Below are 13219 nucleotides of genomic sequence, written 5' to 3'. Positions count from 1 at the left end.
TCGAATCTTCACGGGTGTTATGAAACGAGGATCATACCATTTTAGGCAATATGGGGGTGCTCAATATTAGTGCTATAAAGACGTGTCGCGGCACTGAGCGATTGCCTCTTTAAGGGCACTGAGCTTCGGACCGGATGCGCCGTGCCTTTAAAATTTGAACACATATACACCGACGGCGGCATTCGACACCTGTCCACGGCGATTAAATGCATATTTCCCTCAAATCGTGAATGTACTGATCACCCTGTGCTACAAGATACACTCATCGTGCAGGTCTTCTGTCAGAAGTCGATTTAAAATTGAGCTCACGCGTATATGTTCACGTCTGTCTGGTGTGAGAGCGCCGTGTCTCAGGTATGAGCTTCAGTCCGGTGTGCGACCCCCTTTAGGCACAATCGGCTTAAGAACGTGCATATAAACACACTCAAAGTGTTCTTTTCCTCTCTAGGCAGGTATTTTTTTGGTTTATTTATCAAAATGTTCTTTTATATATTTGTGTGATGTTCTGTGTTTCGATCGCGGCTTTAAAATGTTATGAGAGAACGGTTAATTTACGAATGTGTAGTGTAGCCTAGTTTTGGTCACTTTATTAAAAGTGGTGGCTGTGTGCCGTGTGTAAAGTAAATAGTCTTAGCCTCCTGCTGACTAGTGTCCTGCCCTTCCCAACCCTGCCCTTATACCGTTTATTTTTTTCCGGTCTATGGTTTACACACACATAGATGATTCGACTATCGGTCGACCATAGAGAGATTCGAAAATTCTGATTCGAATGTGTAAATCCTTAGTCGGGGACACCCCTAGATTTAACGTGATCAAACGTAACTGTAACAAAGTTCAAGTTCAAGGAAGAAGGAGGCGAGAACTGGCTGGCTGCGGCATACAAGCGTAATAAAATCTCCTGAGCTCCTCCATGGGTCTCGAGACCGGTGTGTCGTGCAGGTTTCTCTCATTAGCATTCGCTTCACTGGCCTAGTAACTCTCCTGACCTGCTTCATACCACAGTAACGTTATTACAACTCTAATACATCAGCTTAGACTGACGTGGTCATACTCAATTCTAGTCAGAATATGAGTCTGATCTGCTCCATTGGGCTGTGATTATAGGGCGTGTTTCAACCAAACCAAGAAAGACCTCAATTGGATAGACCTACAACCAATTAGAGCAACGTAGCGACGCATTGTCAAATGTCAACAGAGCTCAACAGCACTGTGTTGCCAAGGCCGCGTTTTTCCCCCACGGGTTGTTTTCCATTTCCGCGGGTTGAAGCGACTATTATGTGATATAGATCCATGAATGCGAATTTTAGCAGGCAACTTTGCCGAAATAACACACATTTTACCCCCCAAACGCCATTTTTTTCCCCTGGAGAATCCCCGAGAAGCTATTGTTTAGGGCTAGTAGTTGGCGGGTTTTGTTTTAAAACTTGGCAACCCTGTCTGCACGCGCGCTGGAATAAACGATCTTTGCCGAAAAAAATAATTTAAGGATACACAGAGTACTTACCAACGCGATCATCATTTCAGAGAGAAATTGTGAAGGTGAATGCATATACAAACAAGCTCTCCATTTAGGATTTGAACAAATATAATCCAAGCCCCTTTGATGACGTGCATGATTACGTTACTGTTGATCATCTGTCCGTCATCGTCTAAAGCCCGCACTAATAATTTCATTGGTCCGAACTGCTTCTGTTCGGGAATAATCACTCCTCTATGGATCAAGTGCAGACCAAACTGCTCGAGCTCAAATGTTGTGGGTGGGGCTGAGTTCGGCTGGCATCCAGGCTAACATCAGCTCATCTATGAACATGATTTCTGATTTCATAAGTCCCGTTGGATTGCTTTCCATGGGCTGTAGAGGTGAAGATGACGACTCCCATGATTCCTCGATCGTTCACGTCATCCTCAAGCCAAGCTTTTGCTGTTGTTTTGAATCAGTTACCTCTAGTCGTGAAATGTATATACTGGGACTTTAAGACACTATTTTTAGACATAAAGACATCATTTAGAATGGTGTTTTCAGGTTTTCAGATCTCAGGATGATTTCAGGTTGGATCATTTTAGTTTAGGCAAAACCTAGCCCAGACAAATATTTGTCTTTCCATTCATCATCTGTTTGTTGGCTGTTCGTTGATTCACATTTGTTTGCTCTCACAACATATGAAAATTGCTAACATTTGGGTTCAGATTTGACCAGCAGCTGAAGTGATGTAAAAATGTTGTTTTTCCCCCCTCTCCGCCTCTTATTTGACAGTAAATCATATGTAACCACTTATCATTAGTCTTCCGGATCACTGGAATTCGCATCATCATCCTCGGTTCCCTTTTTAAGATGACCACTGGATGTGCATCTGTCAAACATCAGTACTCATTTGTGTTAGCTACAAGTGAATAATATCCTCAAGATGTTATACTAATTATTCAAGTATGTATTTGGTATGTTTGGAAATTTGTAATTTATTTTTATGTGCTTTCCAGTGGTCCCCATCTTTCTGTCAGTTTGACATCTGGCTCTTTGGTTTCCAACCTAATTGATTATCTCTGATGGTATTTCTTTAAAGCATTTCTCATCAATTCAGTTCAATATATGTTTATTAATAAATATAATTAGTCGGGGGGATGGGCTATAGACTTACAATATATTTCCCTATATTATAAGTCAAATTATGACAATATGTGACAAAATAGGTATGTCTGAAACCACAGTAGGCAAAAAGTACCTTGATAATTACTACCGGCGAGATTCTGAAGTGTGCATACAACGGACACTTTACTATCCAATGAGGCAACGAGAGATGACTTTTGTGATATACTGTATTTGTGATAGGATTTCTGGTAGGTAACATGACAGTGACAACATGGCGAATTTAGTACATACGGATTATATTCATACTACACTCACCTAAAGGATTATTAGGAACCCCATGTTTGACCCCCTTTCGCCTTCAGAACTGCCTTAATTCTACGTGGCATTGATTCAACAAGTTGCTGAAAGCATTCTTTAGAAATGTTGGCCTGTATTGAAAGGATAGCATCTTGCAGTTGATGGAGATTTGTGGGATGCACATCCAGGGCACGAAGCTCCCGTTCCACCGCAACCCAAAGATGCTCTATTGGGTTGAGATCTGGTGACTGTGGGGCCATTTTAGTACAGTGAACTCATCGTCATATTCATGAAACAAATTTGAAATGTTTTGAGCTTTGTGACATGGTGCATTATCCTGCTGGAAGTAGCCATCAGAGGATGGGTACATGGTGGTCATAAAGAGATGGACATGATCAGAAACAATGCTCAGGTAGGCCGTGGCATTTAAACGATGCCCAATTGGCACTAATGGGCCTAAAGTGTGCCAAGAAAACATCCCCCACACCGTTACACCACCACCACCAGCCTGCACAATGGTAACAGGGCTTGATGGATCCATGTTCTCATTCTGTTTACGCCAAATTCTGACTCTACCATCTAAATGTCTCGACAGAAATCGAGACTCATCAGACCAGGCAACATTTTTCTAGTCCTCAACTGTCCAATTTTGGTGAGCTTGTGCAAATTGTAGCCTCTTTTTCTTATTTGTAGTGGAGATGAGTGTTACCCGGTGGGATCTTCTGCTGTTGAAGCCTAAAGGTTGTGCGTGTTGTGGCTTCACAAATGCTTTGCTACATACCTCGGTTGTAACGAGTGGTTATTTCAGTAAAAGTTGCTCTTCTATCAGCTTGAATTAGTCGGCCCATTCTCCTCTGACCTCTAGCATCAACAAGGCATTTTCGCCCACAGGACTGCCCCATACTGGATGTGTTTCCCTTTTCGCGCCATTCTTTGTAAACCCTAGAAATGGTTGATGCGTGAAAATCCCAGTAACTGAGCAGATTATGACATACTCAGACTGACCCGTCTGGCACCAACAACCATGTCTTGCTCAAAATTGCTTAAATCACATTTCGTTCCCATTTTGACAATCAGTTTGGAGTTTGAGGAGATTGTCTTGACCAAGACCACGCCCCTAAATGCATTGAAGCAACTGTCATGTGATTGGTTGATTAAATAATTGCATTAATGAGAAATTTAACAGGTGTTCCTAATAATCCTTTAGGTGTGTTAATAGAACATGTTTTTTTTTAGACCTCACAATATAAGTATTCAAAATAAGTACATACTTGAGGGAGAATGGTGCTGAACGATCATGAATGAAACACCACCCTATTGGGTTTTGGATGGAGTGTTTTGGAAGTAGGGCCTTGTGTGTGTGTCTGTTAAGTTCATAAAACCGTAGGGTGTCCCATTTGTCATTTTAGAAATCACAACCCTTTGAGGTCAATGTGAACCCTTAATGTGCACTTTCGCCAAGCCTGCACTAAAGCGAGCTCCGCGCCAGACTTCTTCCTGACAGTCAAAGCGGTGTTACTTTCTACAGTCTCGTAGAAAGACCACGAGTGTTTAGGGTCCCATTTGGGTCAGGGCCTCTGAGTTTTAAGTCAGTGGGATCAACGAGAGACGCAGACGCGGATTGTGATTTCACCTAAGGTGTAGCTGTTGAGCAGTGTTACTGTACAAAAACAAATGTTTGTTTTATTTTTGTAATATTGATTATTTTCTCATCCAGTCCCAATCCAGCTTTATTAAAGTATAACTAAAGCATATCTTCTACTTACAATGGAATTTGCGCCTGTGCTGGAAGACATCTAAGCTTTTGCTTTTCCAGAATTGATAACAAATGCATATAATCAAACTGAAATTATATGTATCATGAGGCAAACTTTGATATATTGCCATGGAAACTAAAGAAAGGTTTCCTTGTAGACTTAGGTAAACAGTTTAAAGAGAGAGGTCACAAGTAAACTTGCATTGCTTTATGGTAGCAGGAAGACAGGGGCCTTATTTCCTTCTGAGGTGCCCTTTAACAGTATATGATTACAATACAATCACTCACACAGAGCATAATTCAATAGCATTACGCTATAGCTGTGGGGCTTTACACAAATAAATGTCAGAGACCTAACTGAACCCTTTATGTATAAGTATTAAAACCTCCAGTTAATGTTTTAAAATGCTCTGATGTGGACTGTTGCTAACTCTAGCACTCTCAGCATGGAATTGTGGGCAATGACATATCAGTGATTAGTAAGCGTTCTGCCCATTTCAAACCTCTCAATCATTTTTTTTTTGTCTTCATTGAAGGTGCACTATGTAGTATTTTTGCAGTAAAATATCCTAAAACCACTAGGCCAGTGTTATATATTTTGTTCAGTTGAGGTATTACAATATCCCATATGTTTCTAACTATTTGTAAATCATTAGACAATTGCTATTTTAACCAAGGAGCCGGGACGTCTGAGGGAGTCTCCTGTAAATTGCGTCATACCTGCGTTACCCTCGGTTTCTGGCTTTATTTTGCAGAAACGCTTTACTCTTAGCAGTGTGAACAAGTGTCACAGCAGCCGCTGAGCAAACACACAGAGTAACATCATAACATCATTTTAAACACACTTTAATGTATCTAATATGATAAACAGAGATACGTTACCTCATACTCATGAACGGAAAAGCGGAAGTGGTGCCGGCGACTGTGGCATAATAAAAGTCAGACTCTCGTACATTTCATTTGTACAGAGAGTCTGGCCACTCTCCATTGACAAGCGTTAACTTCCTTGAAGGCGGGTACTCTGTTGAAGTTTAAAACTATTGGATCTGCCCTGAGCCACTCTGGATCTGCCATTACCAATCGCTAACGTTTGCTCGTGACGTATGTCATCTCAAACTAGCACATCAAAATCATTGTTCTCAGCCACTCCCTCTGTTCACTGATTGGACCGGTTAAAATTTGACTGGAGAAAACCAGTGAATAAACCGCAATCCCAGACGGAGTACTGAAGTAAAATGAAAATTGGGTGGAAGTATGTAGTAGGGCGGACCAGGCTAATGATTCCCCCCACTATCAATTATTTTACTTCAATGACAGGTCGGGTTTTTGTGATTTTTTTTTTTTAATGAAATATCAAAAGGATAAACAATGCATAATTTTTACCAAGAGGGCTTATAATTCTTACCTCAACTGTATATTTTTACTTAATCTGTTATTGATGTCTTAATTATTTAATGTATGTTCAAATAAATCTATTTCTGTCAAGTTTATGACAGCCCCATTAAAAAAAAAAAAATTAAAATCTCAAAAATGAAGCACAAGACTTTGGGTCAAAATGACTCAAAATGTTGGAGCAGGTCACAGACAAACTTCCCCTTATTGTGATCCCTGAAGAATAGATCAGACGGCTTTGGCACACTTTACCTAATCCTCTGGGTTTTGAACTTCTGAACAGGTGGTTTGTGTCTTCAGGCTGACATAAGAGCAGTTCTGAGAGGACAGTCTTTTAGCAGCATCAGACCAAAACTGATCCCTATTTGGGGCTTAAGTGTCTTAAACCCATCTGCTTGTCAAGATGGTCTGCCCCTAAGGAAAACAGGACTAAGGAGCCAAACTGAGCTCTTTAGGGTCTTAAAGAGTTATGTAACTTTTGATACTTTTTGAGTTTACTGTATTATAATGGTCTTGAATATTATACATAATATATATGAGTAAAGGGACTAAAAAGCATAATCAGAATAATAAATTGGATCAGTAAAATAATGCCATAAGGTAGGACGCATTAAAAAGTTAACGAAAAATATTTGAAAGCCAATCATCACGCACGCACGCACGTACGCACGCGATCACACACACACACACACACACACACACACACACACACACACACACACACACACACACACACACACACACACACACACACACACACATATACATACACACACACACGCACACGCACACGCACAAAGAACATTACCAACCCCCCCCCCCCCCCCCAAAAAAAAAAAACAAAAACAAACAAACCTAAAAGCATTAACGAAGCATTAACCAAATCTGACAAAAAAAAAGCTTTTAAAAAAGCTGCACTTTGTATCTTTTCCGTCCGCTAGAGGGCTCCTATTCCAAACAATGCCATAGTTTGATGACGCCACATTTGAAATTTATTTAAAAAAAATCTTACTGACCCCTAACTTTTGAATGGTAGTGTAATAGGGAAAAATATATTTTCTGTTAATTTGTCTTTTAGCTGCAACATTTGTTCAAGCCTCTTAGTTTATTAAATAAAAAGACACAGCGGGGGTAGTTCACAAATCATATTTTACCCACTAGGCTGCCTACAGCACCCCATGCTGGAACCTGGATGTTTTTACAGACACTCCTCTTAGTTTGTTCAGATGTCGTCCCGTACAGACCCTTCTTCCACTGCAGGAAAGGACACGGATTACTTGCAGTTCCCCACATTCTGCTCCTCGTGTGAGAGTCAGATGTGGAAAGGGAAAACGAAGGGCGGATTGTGGGGTTCTGCTGGAATGGGGTCAGTCACACAGGCCCTGGTTTACGTGGCAGAGTGGGTTCAGTGTGACGTCGGGATAGCTAATCTTGTTTGTACAAGACTCAGGGCTCTGTGGAGGAGTGGAGGGGCCATACGGAGAGAGAGAGAGAGAGAGAGAGAGAGAGAGAGAGAGAGAGAGAGAGAGAGAGAGAGAGAGAGAGAGAGAGAGAGAGAGAGAGAGAGAGAGAGAGAGAGAGAGAGAGAGAGAGAGAGAGAGAACAAATAAAAAGAGGCGTGCGGAACAGATGGGAGTTTTAGAGGAGGAGGGATAGTTTTAGTTTGAGAGGAATGGCTGTGCTTGTGTATGTATGTGCGGTGAGTTTGTCTGCGCTGTTGAAAGGAATGGGCTTAAATAGGTCAGTGTGGTTTTATGGTTAAAAAGCCCTTGTTAATGATGTTTAATGTATGTAGTTTGGTCAATTAGAGAGATGTTAGCTCCTGGAAAATGACTGGATGTTGAATTCAGATTTGTTATAGGCATGTTTGTTTCAAAGAAATACATGTAATTATTGTAAAAAAGAGACTATCTTCAGAATTATGTTTAACTGTGAAAACTACAGAAAAGCTACATTTTCGGTAGCCATGAAGCCCTTCGGTTGCCATTTTATATAATGTATATATATATATATATATATATATATATATATATATATATATATATATATATATATATATATATATATATATATATAAAGCCATTGACTTCCATAATAGAAAAAAATCTTCCCTTGTGTTCAGCTGAAGAAAGAAATTCATACAGGTTTGAAACAACTTGAGTGTGAGTAAAGGATGACAGAATTTTCATTTTAAAGTGAACTATCCCTTTAAAGATGGCCCCAGTCAGGTTTTTTTTTATAGGTAATGGTCTCCAGAATTATTGTGAATCTTTAATATATTTTTTATTTTTTTTATAGTGAATCCGTCTCCTTAAGTTGACTTTTCAGTGGCCATCAAGATGTCGGTTGGCATTTTATATATATCTTTCACATTAGTATTAATACAAGTAATTATGATTATTTCAGTATTTGAGAAGATTATCATTGTTTTTTTTGTTGTAAATATTTATACGATGGATTTTGATTTTTAAGAAAGCCTTGGTCAGTGTTTTTTATAGTTAACTAAAACAATTTAAGAAAACATTTGAAATAATCTCAAACTAAACAAAATGTTTTAGACAAGATCAAAATAATATTTTGAATAAATTGAAGTGCTAAAATTACTAACTGAAATAAAAATAAAATAAAAATAAATAAAAACTATTTCAAAAAATTAGAACATGAACATAATAATATAAGACTTTACATTTGTAAGACTTTAAACTTTTAAAAAAATAATTTTGAAAGTTTCAATGTGAATTACAGTATATATTATATAAATCCAACCCATAAAAGTTCTCCAAAAATACCACATAGATTATAAAAAAATAGTTTTTTTTCTGTCTCATGTGACCTCTCTGCTAAAACACAACTGGTCAGCATATGGTTTGATTTAAGTTTGTTGATATTTTCTTGATTTTGCAAAGCGTTAGCCAACAACTGGATCAGTTCAAAACTTTCAAATCAACATAACTGTTTTTACATAGCACCCAAAATATCTCCAGAATTGAATCGGGAATGGCCATGCCGAGAGATCATGTCGTGCTAAATCCACACAGATCAAAGAGTCTCTCTCTATCGACAAGGATGTTTGGTATTTTTCTTGAGATATGTTTATGGTAATACTATAGCATGGGTGAAAAACAGTTCCTTCCACACAAAAAAAAAAAGAAAGAAAGAAAGACATATATGTTTCCTGTAATGGAGGGAAGTCGACTGTTTGGGGTCGGGAAAGAGACGTAAATTACAGTGAGAGAAACCAAAACAGACATTCACTCGGTTCTAACAGCAGTGACCTGAGCTTAATCGCTAGTGTGCTTGCGTGTGTGTGTGTGTGTGTGATGCTGTGTGTCTATTTATCATTGGTGGGAGTGTGAGAGATTGAGGATATGTTCATAACAGTGAGTGTTTCAGTGTGAAGGAAGGGTCAGAGAGGTGGAAAGTTAATATCTGTCAGATGTGAAGAGCTTCAGTAAAGGGACGGATCTGTGCATGGGAGTGTGGAGCATTTAATTATTCAACCTCCAAAACGCTTGAAGTAAATATCAGAATTAAATGTTAATTATAATTATTATTATAATATAATTAATATAATTACAATTAATATAATTATTTTGAAATGAACAATCAGAAATAAAGAGATAAAAGAGCACGAGTGATTTATTTCATTTTTAGGCATATTATTATTAGGTTAGTTTTATAATCACATTAATAGGCTTTTACAATAATTTTGCCCTGCAATAATTTCACCTCGCATCACGGCATAACTGACGAGCTGTGAGGATAATAAAAGATTAGGCTATTACATTTAGGTCTATTATACAATAAATGATATCCTATAATTAATATTATTAACAGTCTATAATATTTCTGAACACTGAAGTCATAGATGGAAATTAAAAGCAGCTTTATTTCAAGCCCAGACTTTAAAACAGCCACTACACTGTTTACCACCCATACAAAATTAAATACCCCCCCCCCAACATTTATGCCGCATTGATGTTTATTTAACAGCGATGTAGAAGATTTTGTACCTAGATCTGATACAATTCTGTAAATTATTAGTGCTCATTTGAAGCTAAAAGGGGACAGAAATATTACAATGGCATTTGTTTGACATTTTTGGTGAGTGAATCATCAGTTTGCCTGTTGAGCTGATGCCATTCTTCAGCGTTCAGATCAGGGTTTGGGTGGGAAACAATCCCTATGGGTATGAAAGGCTAACAACAGAGTGGATCAAATTATTTTGTTTTATTTGTTATGTTAATCATATAGAATGTAGGGGGGAAATAAATGTCAGGAATGAATGGATTAGGAGACGAGGTGTTGAATGGAACGGAAGGGTGGAGGGATATTGGGCGAGGTTCGTCCTGTGGGGTAAAAACGCAGCGGCGAGTACCTACATCTTGAGTTCTGCCAGGTTTAGGGCGCGTTCATTGTTTACACAGGTTTGAATTACACCTCATTTTTTGGTGTCATGCATGCAAGGGCTTTTGCGGGGAGTCCATTGAAGTGTTGAAAAGAAGTTATAAAAACAAAGTAATTGTTCCCGTCAGCCAAGACGTCTCCCCCGGTGCCTTCTCATATTTTTTTTTACCGATAGTGACGTGTGACGTTTAATTTCCTGATGGAGATTGGTCTGTGTGTGTGTGATAACAGAGGAGATATTAGGAAACTCTGCTGTGACCTCACACCCTTAAACTCAGACATACTTGCTTTCCAGGCAATAGATCTGTCAGAGCACACACACGCACACACACACGCACACACACGCACACAGTCACATTGTTTTTCAACACCATGTGACGCTTTATGGGTATTGTAACCAGATGGTGCCTTGCTTAATAACTCTGTTAAGCTGTGTGTTCACTGCACTATTTGCCATTTATCCGGTATGGGGTATTGGGCAAATCCAGTTAAGAAGATGCTGAGATGTCTTAGAGAGCGGGATATGACCATTCCAAATTCCCTGAAGAAAATTATGCCTATTTGTAGTGAAATAATACATATTTAAAGCGGACCTATTAGGCAAAATGCACTTTTACATGGTTTGAACATAAATGTGTGTCAGCAGTGTATGTACACAACCACCATAATGCTAAAAATACAACTACTCCTTTTTTTGAATCCCCATAAATCATAACCTGTGTCCCAGAAAAAGCCATTTACAGTCTCATACCCCTCCAAATCATTGAATTCAGGTGTTCCAATCACTTCCATGGCCAGAGTTGTCTAAAATCAAGCATGCTGACACTTCTACAAACATTTGTGAAAGAATGGGTCGCTCTCAGGAGATCAGTGAACTCAAGCGTGGTGTCGTGATAGTCTGGCAATAGCCTACTGTGCGATAAGTCCATTCATGAAATTTCCTCACTACTAAATAGTCTACAGTCAGCTGTTATTACAACAAAGTGGAAGCAATTGGGAACAACAGCAACTCAGCCATGAAGTGGTAGGCCATGTAAAATCACAGAGCGGGGTCAGCGCATGCTGAGGCACACAGTGCGTAGAAGTCGCCAACTTTTCCTGCAGAGTCAATAACTACAGACCTACAAACTTCATCTGGCCTTCAGATGAGCTCAAGAACAGTGCATAGAAAGCTTCATGGAATGGGTTTCTATGGCTGAGCAGCTGCATCTTACGTCACCAAGTGCAATGTAAAGCATGGGATGCAGTGGTGTAAAGCAGCTGCCACTGGACTCTAGAGCAGTGGAGACATGTTCTCTGAGTGACCAATCACGCTATTCTGTCTGGCAATCCCATGGACGAGTCTGGGTTTGGCGGTAGCCAGGAGAACAGTACTCGCCTGACTGCATTGTGCCAAGTGTAATTTTTGCTAGAGGGGGGATTATGGTGTGGGGTTGTTTTTGTTTTGGCATCTTAGTACCAGTGAAAGGAACTCTTAATGCTTCAGCATACAAGACATTTTGGAAAATTTCATGCTCCCAACTTTGTAGGAACAGTTTGGACATGGCCCTTTCCTGTTGAAACATGACTGCACACCAGTGCACGAAGCAAGGTCCATAAAGATATGGATGAGCACATTTGGTGTGGAGGAACTTAACTGGCCTGCACAGAGTCCTGACTTAAACTCGACAGAACACCTTTGGAATGAATTTGAGTTAAGACTTTGAGCCAGGCCTTCTCATCCAACATCAGTGCCTGACCTCACCTAGAAGAATGGTCAAAAATACCCATAAACACACTCCTAAACCTTGTGGAAAGCCTTCCCGGAAGAGTTGAAGCTGTTGTAGTTGCAAAGGGTGGGCCAACTCCATATTAAACCCTACAGATTAAGAATGGGTTGTCAGTAAAGTTCAAGTGCATGCAATTGCAGAATTTTGGCAATATAGTGTATATGCTTAGGCCCCACCCTCAACTCACCCGCAAGCGTTACTGGAAATGTACCGAGTAAAATATTACTGAAAATTGATTAGTAATGCCTTACACTACTGCGTTACAGCAAAAAGTAATAAGTTACTGTAATGTATTACTTTTGTAATGCGTTACTCCCAACACTGATGGCGAGTCACGCAGGGACTGTGCTCCTCCGCAGCGGCTCCTACCAGACCGCTCTGAAATAGTCCCAATATAAACACTTATTATAAGTGGACCATAATTATTCGGGGGAAGACAAAAACACGGTTTGGAAAATGGATTCATGCTGGTACATTCTCATTATATCATTTTTGTAAATATCATTTTTGTAAATATTGAACATAAAAAAAAGTTATGGACAACAGCTTTAACAACATTTACAGAAGTAGGCACTGTATATATTACACTGTGTTCACTTTAATACACAGATCTAATGCAGTTTCTTTATTTGCTGTTTATGTTCACAGACATACCCGACTGTGCTTATGTGAACTTCGTGTGTTTTTGACATAACCATGTGTATTTGACAGTATACGCGCATTAACACCTGAAGGAGAACTTAGTTTAAAACCCAAAGGACGCGCTGTCTGACATTCAGCTTTCTGTGCATGTTCTTCGATTGTGTGCGTTTAGAAAATCATATATCAGAAGTTTACACGGATATAGCTTTAAAACACATCCATATAGTAAACTTTCATGATGACGAAGAACTCTGATGTCATGTGACCGTGACCGCGATAGAAGTGATAATCAAAGCCAAACATTTCGTTTTTGGCAGAGTATCGGAGGCACGAGCTGTACAGTCTCCACCTTCTTCTGGAAAGTGGGGC

The 13219-nt window shown here is 39.4% G+C and overlaps 1 protein-coding gene across 7 annotated transcripts in view; it reads left to right on the top strand.

Annotated features, from left to right (window-relative positions):
* Positions 1-13219, top strand: part of sh3pxd2aa (SH3 and PX domains 2Aa) — a 157590-nt gene that overhangs the window by 97772 nt on the left and 46599 nt on the right. The window lies entirely within an intron of this gene.

The sequence above is a fragment of the Pseudorasbora parva genome, chromosome 4, assembly GCF_024679245.1.
Source record: "Pseudorasbora parva isolate DD20220531a chromosome 4, ASM2467924v1, whole genome shotgun sequence".
Taxonomy (NCBI): Eukaryota; Metazoa; Chordata; class Actinopteri; order Cypriniformes; family Gobionidae; genus Pseudorasbora; species Pseudorasbora parva.
Note: the sequence above shows the minus strand (reverse complement) of the source record. Positions and strands in the feature narration are given on the sequence as shown.